Consider the following 12,764-nt stretch of genomic DNA (forward strand, 5'->3'; position numbering starts at 1 on the left):
CTGTGATTTGTATCCAATAAAAATATAGGTAGTAACAGTATAAGAAATTATTGAAAGCATAAAGGAGACGAACTGAATCCAAACAGAACTTAAAAAGAAGATAACCAGATGTTTAAAATTGCATCTTTGTCTAAAAGTTATAGCACTGACCACTGCATAATGGAATGTGCACATTAAGCTTGTTTTCCAAGGATTTTTTTTTAAATCCAATTACACAGACTTTATTATCAATACTATATATATCCAATACTGGAGCTGATTGAAAAAATTCTATGTGATTTCTTGCCGGATACAAATTATATGCCTTGAATAAGGATTAGCTGGATAACTCACAAGTCCCCTAGGGAAAATATGTTGTACAGACTACTCCTCATAAGTGGGGATTAATATCAAATCCCACAGGAAGTCATGCACTGCAGTGTTTGTTTTCATTTCGTTTTATATTTACTGGCAGTTTATACTGTTCTTTCAGCTTGTGTTTAACAGACATTGCAGCATGACAGATTTTTCAGCACATGTAACATCATGTCTCAGATTTTGGCCATCTGATAATATTTACTAGGTATAATTGTTGTCCAGTGGGTCTTACAAAATTGAAGATGGCATGAACTCAAATTTACCACATGGAACGTGTTCCTTTATAGAATTTTTATACTTAAAACATTTCCAAACTTAATATGGTATTGATGTGGCAGCTGCTGCCACTACTCACCATTAATCTCAGTGGTGATGTTCTCACCCTCAAGCAGTCTTCATTCATATTTTACTCTTGTTAAACCTGGATATTTTCCCTGTATCTGTACATTCCCTATTGCTTTAGCTTGCAGCTTAGTTTATGCCATTTCTGGCCAGCTCTGATTACTCTTTTTGTACCTTTCCCCACATTTTCAGAACTCAGTTCTTCCCTGTCCCATCACCAGCCTGTCCTTTGAGATCAGAAAAAAACTTGTCATTGATATAGCTGTGAAAAGGAAAGAATGTCATACAAAAGAGTGTTCAATACATCCCAACACTGATACTATAAAATAAATTTTCCTCTTCATAGCATTCAAAGCGGAGGAATTGTTTGAGCTACCTAATCCAGTATTCTGCCATCAGCTAATTTTAGATACTTTTGTCATTGGCATAAAAACAAACAAATCCAATGGCAGGCAATTTCTACTAAGTTTCCTCATAACTCTTCCTTCAAAACTTGATTGGGTGTGATCTGCACCACCGTGATGGAACTTCAGTCGGCCCTGCTTTGAGTGGAAAGGGAAAAAGGGTGCAGACTAGCTGGCCTCAGGAGGTTTCTTCCACTGAAATTTTTCTATGATTCTACTCATTAACTACAACCTGCCTAATACCCTAAACTGTATCTCTAATCGTGAATTTGTGATTATAGCCATAGCAAGGTCTCATTTACTTAGTGAAGTCAGGCAAGAAGAGCCTGACACAGGCACAGATGCAGGAGCCAGAACACTTATTACTGAGGTTAAATGAAAAGTCAACTATTACTCTGCAGAGCGCCTCAGGAAAGGGAGGGGAAGAAGAAAAAGTGATCGTACTACTGATACTTTTCTATGTACAATCTCTTGACATGGAAACCTTTCTAAAAAAGTGGCAAGTAGGGAGTGTAGGAGAAGAGTTGTTCATTCACTACTGAGAACTACAGAGACAGTGAATGGATAGTACCAACGGCTTTACCTACTGATAAATGCCAGTGCGGTAGACAAATCTTCCATCACATTACCTGAGGCTCAATGTTTGTAAGTCCTTGTGTGACTTACTAGTCTTATTTTTATGAAATACTCATATGCGTCAATGTTATAACATTGTATACATCACTCATGTCTGCGCACACATGTATCATCTGAATTCTTTTAGGTTTACTCTTGTCATCTTTTCAAATTCTCTCTAAATTAAAGAAATTTTCTTTCTCAATAAACTGTCTTGGCCTGCATTACTGTAAGGCTATTGCTATGCTGTACAGGAATCTGTTACTGCACATTTTGTGTATGTTGCACCTTGAGTCTCTCCAGAAAAAGATCATGGAGGGATGGTATAAATTGAAATACATTTGATTGATAAATGATGTTGTGTCATCATACCAAAAATGTCCTTATATCAAAAACAGAAGTCTAGCTGTCCATCCAGTATTGCAACAACAGGCAAAAAATCTGTGCCTAAAAAGGTAAATTTTAAGACATAGTAGTGCATCTCTGCTAACTTAATCTAAGCAACATAGGCAAAGGAGAGCGAAGGCGGTGACAGACTCCAGCATATGCTAACATGTCCTTAAGACTTTGCACTGCAGGTGCCAGCACAAACTAAACCTCACATTGCATGCAAGTGCAAAACATGGTAGAAACCTTAAAAAAATTCCTATTCAGTAAGATCATGTGTGAACCTTCCCTGCAGTGTTCTTCATTCCATGACTGCTTGAAAACCTTTGTAATATTTTATTTAATAGTTTATTTTTTATTGTAATAGTTTTTATTACAAACAATAAGAAGAAATCCTTTATGATCACCAGAGTTGGTCATCTATAGTCTTTCTCTCATCGGTGTGGCAAACACACATTAAATGCTTCAAACGACATTGATTAACAAAATTTAAGGGGGTAAAGGAGGGAGGCAAGGAGGATGCAAAAGAAACACTGCACCTGTCTAAGCAGTGGTTTGCATCTAAAATACTAAATGTTGCCTATGACCAATCAACATTAGCATTACAGGAGAGTCACCTACAGGTAGAGACAGTTTTTATTTGCTCCTTGCAGGTTTGAAGTGGGGATTGGCTTTTTAATTGTTTTTTCACAGTTGGATTTTCCAGTAGCAATTTTGACCACAACTTTTAGGCATTAGAAAACAATTGGATAAAGGGTTGAGAATATACATCCATTCATCTATACATTGTCAAAATATCTTGGTTTGATCCTATAAAGACAGGTAACAATATTCAAGCCTTGAAACTGTTTATGAAGTAATCAGTATTTAATTTGTTCTGTTCAGATTTTAATTATATACCATGTGCCTTCCTGAGAGGACACTACCAGAAGTATAGCTGTCAGATGGAAATTAATTTGCTAGTAGATGACCACATACTTCATGAATTATACATGAAACTGTCTCATGGTGACTGTTGCTAAAAGACTCTTTCATCACTCTTATGTTTAAACAAACCACAATAGTTTTTAAATAAGTCTGATCAGCAGTAAGGAGATTATGATAAAGTGCTAAGAGTGACTTCTAAAATAGTATTTGAGGCACATTTCATATTGATGTGTTTTGCTGCAATTTGGGTCACGTACCTCTGCTCTTAGTTGTTAGCAGAATGATGGGCAGACCATTGCATTCACTTTCAAACACAACATTGATAGCTGGATTTACATTTCTTTTTCAGACTTAGCTTTTGCAAACAAGCCTTAGATTTCAGACATAATTCTGTTATTCAAATGGGAGAAGAGTTTGATAGCTATGCTAATCACTTTTATCTGAGAAAACATAACTAATAGCTTGGTTTACATTTGCCTGCATTTATGAGCATAATTTTAGCACATAATTTTATTGCACTATAAAACATAATACTGCATTAGTCCGCTCTTAAAAAAAAGTTACCTTACAGTAATTTGCACTTAAACCTTCACACTACATTTAAATAACAGTATCATTTTAAAATTTTGACCTTTTAAAATCAATTTAAAAAAAAGAATCTCATATAACAATTAATCCTACAAGGCTATTTTCTGTAGAGATAATATTCAATGAATGTATTTAAGGCAGTCATAGCCACATTGATCACAGGACTGTTTTGAGTCAGTTATTCTCTTGTATAAATTGGACTGAATTAAGATAATTTGTTCTTACATCGCATCAAAAGAATCTCTTAAAGTTCTCCATCGCTGTATACATTAACAAATTATGTGGAAGAGGAATGAGCCACACAATCTTTTTTTTTTTTTTATTCAGTGTTTTCAGCACCGGAAACTGAAAAGGAAATAATGCCTTATATTTTAAGAGGGTCAGTTATTACTTTCAGTGGCACATAAACATAAAGAAAATATGCTCAGAAGAGCTCCATTTTGTAGTATTGTACTTAACATTTCCTCTTGGAATAGTCATAGCTAATAATGATATGAGAACTATTTTCCAGGACGCAACTATGCCAATTGACACAATATAGTGATCTTATTATTAATAATGCACATACGTAGCACGTTTCCTCTCAGAATTTGAAAATACATTTACAAATTTAACCTTACTATTCCCTTGGAGGCAAAAAAGCAAGGTACAAAAATGCTAGACTCCCTGTGATACCAAGAAATTATCCATGACAGAACCTGGATTTTCATGCAGCTCTCATTTTCTAGCTCGTCAAAGACCTCTTCTAAGAAAGCTCTTAGAGAGTCAACAATTGGTCTTGTAATTGCCTGCAGCATGCAACGCATTTTATCCCTCACCAAGTCCCTTCTCCCCCACAATGGATTTTCTTCTGCAGTATGGATTATTACCAAATTAATATCCCTGTTCCTACAAACAGATATCCAGAAGGTTAACCTTAGCAATATGAGTAAGTCCACATACTTTGATCTTAAAGGTAAACACAGGCACATTAAAGGGATATTTTGTCTTCCCTAATATTACAAAAAAATTGTTTTGAAATGACTTGCTTGCTTACTGACTGCAAATTATAGTACTAAGCTATATTTTTGGTACTTGGTTTGATAAGTTTTTTTATTTGTTCTTTGATTTTACAGGATCTTGGTGCTCGTGGAATACTTCATATGGTATATTACATTAACTATAATACTAATATGGCTCGATTGTAGAGTTATTCCATAACATTTACAGACTCTTGTCAGATTGAGACATTGAGAAATTTGCATGCCAAAATGACCACTAAACAGAATCTTTTTACATTGTACTGTAGTGCCATGAATTCATGGTAAGGACAACAGGGAAGATTTGGACATATTATTTTAGTTTAAGAATAAGGCCTTCTCCCAAACTCAATCAGAGAAGTTAAAACACTAAGAATTTCTAACCCAGAAAATATAAGCTGTAAATTGAGAACAAAATACAGCTTTCCATTCATTTCAGTAAACAACACAGCCAAATCTCAATTTTAGGTAGATTGTCACTGCTTCTGAAGAGAGATAGTGTGGCCTAGTTGTAGATGTCCAAAACAAAACTGCTCAGGTCCTGCTAATGGTCCATTCAGCCCATATTGCTATGGAATATGGCACTCGCTGGTGATGTTTCTGCCTCCATCAACTGTAGAGTGTAATTAGACTAGTTATTTAACTTAAGTCATATCAAATAAGATGAACTCCACCAATCTTTTCCTTTAAAAATGCAGTTTCTTGATCACTTCATTTCACAAGAATCTTTTTTTCTATTTTTTTTTTTTTTAGAAGAACATGAAGTTCATGGCCTCATGGTTATAAAAAAAAGCCTTGAAAACATGACCAAAAGTCAATTAACCAGCACAGAATGAAGAAAGCATATAGAAAGGAATGCAAAAAAAAATCATTTAAATAAAAACGCATAATTCTAAGCTCATGCTATGACTTCTGGCATTTGAATCCAAATACCAAATGCTAAATCTTATTTCAAATCTGTTACTGCTAATAATGTCAAAACTGTGCAAGGCAGGTGAAGAATAACCTCGAGTATGACAGCACAGGTTAAAAAGGATTGAGCAGGACAGCAGGAAATGGATATTTTCAGTAGTGCAGAGGTGAAAGAACTAAACGGTTTTCTCTCCCTACAGTAGCATGAGAGTCTCTAAAAACTTCAAGATAGTGCAAAGTAATTTTTAAATTAGTATGGATGTGTGTCATGTAAAGTCTTCCTTCTGGTCCTTTCTTTTCCCTGTTACACCTGAAAGAAAGGAGGAAAAATGGACTAAAAATCCTATTCCTGTGAACCAATGTTTTTCCCCCCACAAAGCTGGCTGCAGAGCCCAGTTAGACTGTTGGTGGAACAACCACTCTGCAATGAAGAATTTCTTCTGCTACGTAACAACGCAGCGTACAGAATTTGTCCTTATCCACAACACGTTAGGCAGAATTGTGATGGGTTCCATCTAAATTTGATGTGAGAGGATATTGGGACTCAGTTATTGTATTTGCATGGATTTGTTCATATTCCTTCACATCTAATACTAGACATTTAATATGTAAGAATAAAGCAGTAGCCTTTTCCTTCTATGGTCAGACTGTGGTGGTCAATGTGGTTAATGACCACCAGCACAAGGGCACCATTAAATCTTCCACCAATAGAAAAGGCATAATGAAAAAGCTAATGTCCAGAAGAAGGGCTCACTTACAGATACTGACACCAAACATATATTTACATATGTATATATACACACCACGTATATTATAAGGTATTATAGACTGTATTTTTATTTTTATATATATGCACACACACACACTCTCCCATTTGAATTCCTGAAAATTCCCCCACAAAAAGATTCTTTTACTTCAGAAAAACTTCAGTTTTAAGTCAGTGTTTCCCCATCCATATAAAAAGGAGTGACTGAATTTTTTAGATGGGGAAGGTTTGTTGACACCAGTATACATCCACTTTTGAGTTATGGGACACCTTTTATTCACTTACAACCCCAAAGAATTAATCCTGGAAAACAGAGTATGGGAGTCACATACGTCAGCAGAAAGTCATGAAATTCCAATTTAAGATTGATGTTCCAGTGTTAATTCACATCACTGTGCGCACCGTGAAGTGGTGTTGAGGGGATTACAGTGGGAAAAAAGCCAGAAATGAGGGCAGAGTATCATCCTTAAATTTTAGCTCCCTAGCTATCTTTAACTTAAGCAAGTCCTCTACCAATTCCAAAGTCAACAAAATTGCACTTGCTCTGTGCTGTGACTGACATTGCCTCCGTATGTCATTAAAAATTAGCTTTATTTCCTTGGGCATTTTATTTGATTGAAGGCTGAATTCTTTGAAAAATGGAAATGATCATTCTCTTCAGTACAATATCTTCAGTGAACAATGCTTCTCAGAGCTACTATCTTTCAGCATCATTGACTTTTTTAAATATCCATAATTACATGTCTAAATTGGTCATTGTTAATTAAGACATTTTCAATTTTTATTCCTAATGCTGGAATCCATATTTATGGAGCAAGCCAGAAGCAACCTCACCAAGCAATTTCCACAAATATGAAAATGAAAATCTTTTATTTAATTATCACATAAATGGCTTTAAATTGAGAATGGTGACAACATTTAGCACTTAAACTATGGGAGCTTGGGGTGGGGAGTGGGGCAGACAGCTCTACTTTTTACATGGTGGAAATCATTAGCTTGGAAACATGGCCTGCTGTTGTAGCGATTTGGTCAGCAAGTCTTTTAAAGGTCTTACTTAACAGTTCCTGGAAAAATTTATTACAAACCAAAGACTTTCAGTTTCTAGGTCTGAGTCTTAACATTGTCCTCAGTGGGCACTATCTGTCTATCACTCTCAAATAGCTTTAACATATGAACTTGTAATGGGCCAACACTTTACTAAAATGAGGATCACAAGCATAATAAATTAACTTAGTGCTGACTGATACTTTGAGAGGTCAAATGTCAGTGCCCCAAATAATTGCAGTTTCACACTCACATTCACCTGAGAAAATAAAATTATTCTATTCTATGAACATGAAAGATGAGCCATGAGGTTATAAAAGACTGGCAGCAGGATTACACAGGAAGTCTGTATCAGATTTGGGAGCAAAGCCTCAACTAAAGTGAAGATTCCAGAAACATATTCATCTTTGGGGGGGCAGGGGGTGCATTTGTCCATTTAATTTGTTTTTTTCCCCCAAGTTATCTCCTAGATTCATTTTTGTGTAACATTTTTATCACTTAAAATAGTCAGACTCTTTAAGATAATAAAATCAGCATGTTTTCTGTCACTCTGATTTTCTCCTAGACTCAATTTTGTAACCGTGATAAAAACTTTCAGAAACTCTGAACTTCAAAATGTATGCATTGCTAGACCTTGAACATAGCAGCATAATATAATATTGACAGGATAATATCTAGCTAAGTAGCTGTTCACTTAGCAGTTAATAGTTCATTCATTTCTATAAGAACTAGGTTCATGTCCGGATGATGATGAAGCTTCCAGTCAGAGAAAAGTGAATAGCAACTGGAGTATAATAAGAATGTAAGAAAATAAGAGAAAAAGGAAATTGGGAAAGCCATTTTGTCCATGACGGGCCATCTAATTATTTCCTAAATGGGAAAATGCTTTTGCCTTACCTGGTTGGCCACTGTGCACATTCAGCATGAAAAATGCTTCCTGACATCTGTTCTGAATTTTCGTCTTATTTCCATGTATGCTCCTTTGTCCTGTCATTTGTGTCAGCCTGCAAACAACAACATGAAATGACAGGTTCTAATCACTTAAATATTGAAAATTGTCCTTTTTCTTTCTTTTTTTTTTAAAGAAAAGGTTTCAATAGCATACTGTTTCCTCTATCTCAGTTAAGTGTCTTCTAATTGCTGTCATGTCACAAAGTTCAATAACGCAGAACCAAACAGAGGTTTTTAACTGAGAAAATATGGGCTGCAAGACACGAAGAGTGAAACTCAGATTTCCAGAGTGGAAATTGGGCTCATTGGAAACACTGATTACCCTCCCCTTTCCACCAGACAAAACACTTTCTAGCATGAATTCTTATTTGTGGGTCTGCCTGCCATTTCTAAAGTGCCTGTTACTCTTATTACTATCTCTCCTCTAGCACTGACACAAAGAGACTACATAGCCTGAAAAGAGGCTGAAGTTGCACGAGTACCTCAGGATAAGTCTCATGAGTTAAAGTCTTTCTGCATTAACGTCATACTAACACAGGCCAATGCCAGTAGGTGAGACAGTGACACCTTCAAAAACCTCAGAGCTTCACTGTAGGATGTATGTGCCTGGTTTGGTTTATATCTCTAGGAGACCCTAGAGACTGAAAGAAGCTAACAAGCACATGGATTATTCCCAGTGTTTTAAAATGGGGAGGATTCCAAATATTGGTCATTTCTGTGACAAGAAAATAAGGTTTGCAAAGTTGCCAATGGGTCTGTTTTGAAGACTTTCTTCAGCCTCTCTTCGTAGGTGTACCATAAAGAGAGCAAGGCTCAAATATCTAGACTATCTTCCCAGGCTCAGGCAATTAGATTTGCAGTCCATGCTGATATGCAGATATATGGATAATGGAACTCAACAGCCACATTCCCATATGAAGATGTGGTGGGTTGACCCTGGCTGGATGCCAGGTGCTCACCAAAGCCACTCTATCACTCCCCTCCTCAGCTGGACAGGGGAGAGAAAATATAACGAAAGGCTCATAGGTTGAGATAAGGACAGGGATATCACTCACCAATTACCATCACAGGCAAAACAGACTCGACTTAGGGAAATTAGTTTAATTTATTGCCAATCAAATCAGAGTAGGATAATGAGAAATGAAACCAAATCTTAAAACACCTTCCCCCCCACCCCTCCCTTCTTCCCGGGCTTAACTTTACTCCAGATTTTCTCTACCTCCTCCCTGCCAGTGGCAGAGGGGGACGGGGAATGGGGGTTGTGGTCAGTTCATCACACGTTGTCTCTGCCACTCCTTCCTCCTCAGGGGGAGGACTTCTCACCCTCTTGCCCTGCTCCAGCGTGGGGTCCCTCCCACGGGAGACAGTCCTCCACTAACTTCTCCAACATGGGTCCTTCCCATGGGCTACAGTTCTTCACGAACTGCTCCAGCATGGGTCCCATCCATGGGGTGCAGTCCTTCAGGAACAGACTGCTCCAGCATGGGTCCCCCGCTGGGTCACAAGTCCTGCCAGCAAACCTGCTACAGTGTGGGCTCCTCTCTCCATGGGTCCACAGGTCCTGCCAGGAGCCTGCTCCAGCACGGGCTTCCCACAGAGTCACAGCCTCCTTTGGGCATCCGCCTGCTCCGGCGTGGGGTCCTCCACGGGCTGCAGGTGGGTATCTGCTCCACTGTTAACCTCCATGGGCTGTGGGGGACAGCCTGCCTCACCATGGTCTTCACTATGGGCTGCAGGGGAATCTCTGCTGGGGTACCTGGAGCACCTCCTCCCCCTCCTTCTTCACTGACCTTGGTGTCTGCAGAGTTGTTTCTCTCACTCCTCTCTCCAGCTGTGGTTGTGCAGGGTGGGTTTTTTTTCCCGCCTTCTTAAGTATGCTCTCACAGAGGCGCTACCACCATCACTGATTGGCTCAGCCGTGGCCAGTGGCGGGTCCGTTATGGAGCCAGCTGGCATTGGCTTTATCAGACATAGGGAAAGCTTTTAGCAGCTTCTCACAGAAGCCACCCCTGTAGCCCCCCGCTACCAAAACCTTGCCACACAAACCCAATACAGAAGACAATGCTTAAATGAGCAACTATTTTCACTGAACTGAGACTGGCATGCAGGTCAGCTTGCTGTAACATTTCATCAAGAAACTCAGGATAAATGTGCTGAACCTTGACTAAGGTCAGGGTTTGGTTCCGGCCTTTTTCCCCCCCCCCCTTCACGAAAAGGCTAAATAAACTTAACATGAGACCTGGTGACTAGTACCAATTTCAGATAATCTACTTGGTTGCAAAGTAGTCATTAAAACATTTATATTGTTCTCTGATATAAACCTATACAATATATGCTATTTGCTAATCTCACAAGTTAAATCCGCATAAGCACCTCCAGGTCTGATTTAATTAAAAGTAAGTTTCACAGTATATAAATTATCTTCTGCCCAGTAGCTGACAGCATCATTATTTTACTGCCCACAAATGAAATATGGGTATCTGGAAGGTTTCTTTTTTTAATCTGTAAGAAAACCAACGTAATGTTTGTAGCTAGAATTTGCATCTAGCATAACAATAGCTATCATTGTGCTGCTCTGCTGCACTGAGAAGTGTACCTGAAGGAGGCTTAGAGTTCTCTTTTCATCTTCTCCTTGCATCCCCTCCAACTGTAAGTTTTAGGCCCCAATCCTGAGGAAATATTTGTGCTGACTGATCTCTTCACCCTCATATAAAGTCCCACAGAGGTCCATAGAGCTGTATGTGCACATATCTCCCAGTTTGAGTTTATTACTGAAGAAGGCCCTAGTAAGGGTTTTTCTCCTCTACCAGAGTTGGTCCGTGTTTTCCAGTAAGTTTAGCAGTCAAACTTGCAGGTTTTCACTTACTACAACTTCAGGCCTGACAGAAATTAATTTATTCTTAAATGTCAGGTATAAAACGATTGGCACCACAAGAAATGCCCTCTATGTCTGTTGCAGATTTGGCAGGATGCATTATGGAATTGTTGCTGCTGTAGCAATAGTCCATACAAGTTTAACTAGCAACATTACATACTGGGCACAGCTGGAAGCCCCATCTGATGATCTGATCTGCTGTGGTTAGATGTATATTTCTCTAAATACATGAAGACATTAAGACTCAAAGACTTGAAGGCTTTTTGGTTTGTTTCTTTTTAATACCTAGTATAGGGGATCCTTTGGCAAGAGTTTGTGCAGCTGAAACTGGTGGTGCAGAAAGATATATGATCAGAAAGCAAGGTAGGAAGGTTGACTCATGAGCTGATTTCCAAGAGCAGCTAAGGTGTGTCAAAATGTGTTCATTTCAAAATTAGGTAGGCTTTACCTAAACTGCCTGAACTGCTTAGGTTATACTAAAATCCACTGCAATTTCTGATTATTAAAAGACAGAATGTTTATTTAACTTCATATTATTTCAACACATTGTTAAACAGCATGGACAAAGCATAGCTTTGACCCAGCTCTAAATGGAAATTAACATTTCCATTTTTTAGTCTGATCCAAAGGCTACTGAATTCAGTAGGTGATTTTTCACAAACCTGAGTTTTGGATTAGGCCTTATAAGATGACATTTTCTTCTTTTTCTTCTTCACTATATCATAGTTTTTGAATGATCTTTTGGTGGTTCATTCAGGAAAGAGCCATGACGAAAGGACAAGGGAAACAGTTTCATTAACTGCAAAATCAACCTAAGTCTTTGATGCAGGCTTCACTTTTGTCATTAATTTACACATCTATAATGTACAGTCCCCAGAGAACAAAAATAAAAGGTGTCTAAGTTGCTGCTGAGTTAGGGCCTTAGTCATAAAAATAATACTGTGAAAAATTTAGTCTGTAGGTAACAATGAAAAGTTAATATAAATGGTCATTGACTTCATTATAGAACTCTTTGGCAACAACTTTTCCAGACTCATGTTAAGCCTTGAGAGAGAAACGTTTCAGCACAGAACCACTTAATCATTTATATGAATGAAAATGAGTGCAAACAGAATGCTGAGATGGCTTTAAGATCACCTCTTTTTTCTTGTACAGAATATCCACTATAATTACATTTTGCTTGTCAGTTCATAAATTTTGCTTATTACAAAACGGGCATTATTGATTGCTTTTTAAAAGTACTAAAACTAAGCTAAGAGCAGTAGATCTCTCAGCAAATTCAAAACATACTATCTTCCAAACTAATCACTGGCAAAGGGACTGTGGAAAAACTATCCAAGTTTATTGTAAGCCTAATGCAAAAAATTGAAGTTACCATGAGTTTTAGGTTAGTAACTTGGCTTTGAGCTTAGCATGTTTTAAGCCACAATGAAAAAAAAGATAAACTTATTTGGCAAAGCAAGACACTTTTAAAGCCAATATCCTGTAATTGTTTCCTCATTTGGCCTGGCAGCTTAAATAAGAAGAAGAAGAAAAAGGAAAGAGGAAAGAGGAAAGAGGAAAGAGGAAAGACAAGA

At 37.7% G+C, this 12,764-nt stretch overlaps 1 long non-coding RNA gene across 1 annotated transcript in view; it reads right to left on the reverse strand.

The window, feature by feature from the left end:
- Nucleotides 1-4,457: 4,457 nt before the first annotated feature.
- LOC127017085 (uncharacterized) overlaps nucleotides 4,458-12,764 on the reverse strand; it is a 58,531-nt gene continuing 50,224 nt past the window's right edge. Inside the window, exons 2-3 of the long non-coding RNA XR_007766538.1 lie at nucleotides 8,259-8,365; nucleotides 4,458-5,861 (exon numbers count right to left, since the gene is read on the reverse strand). This is a non-coding gene — a long non-coding RNA (uncharacterized LOC127017085). The remainder of the gene's footprint in view (nucleotides 5,862-8,258; nucleotides 8,366-12,764) is intronic.

This window comes from Gymnogyps californianus, chromosome 5, assembly GCF_018139145.2.
Source record: "Gymnogyps californianus isolate 813 chromosome 5, ASM1813914v2, whole genome shotgun sequence".
Classification (NCBI taxonomy): domain Eukaryota; kingdom Metazoa; phylum Chordata; class Aves; order Accipitriformes; family Cathartidae; genus Gymnogyps; species Gymnogyps californianus.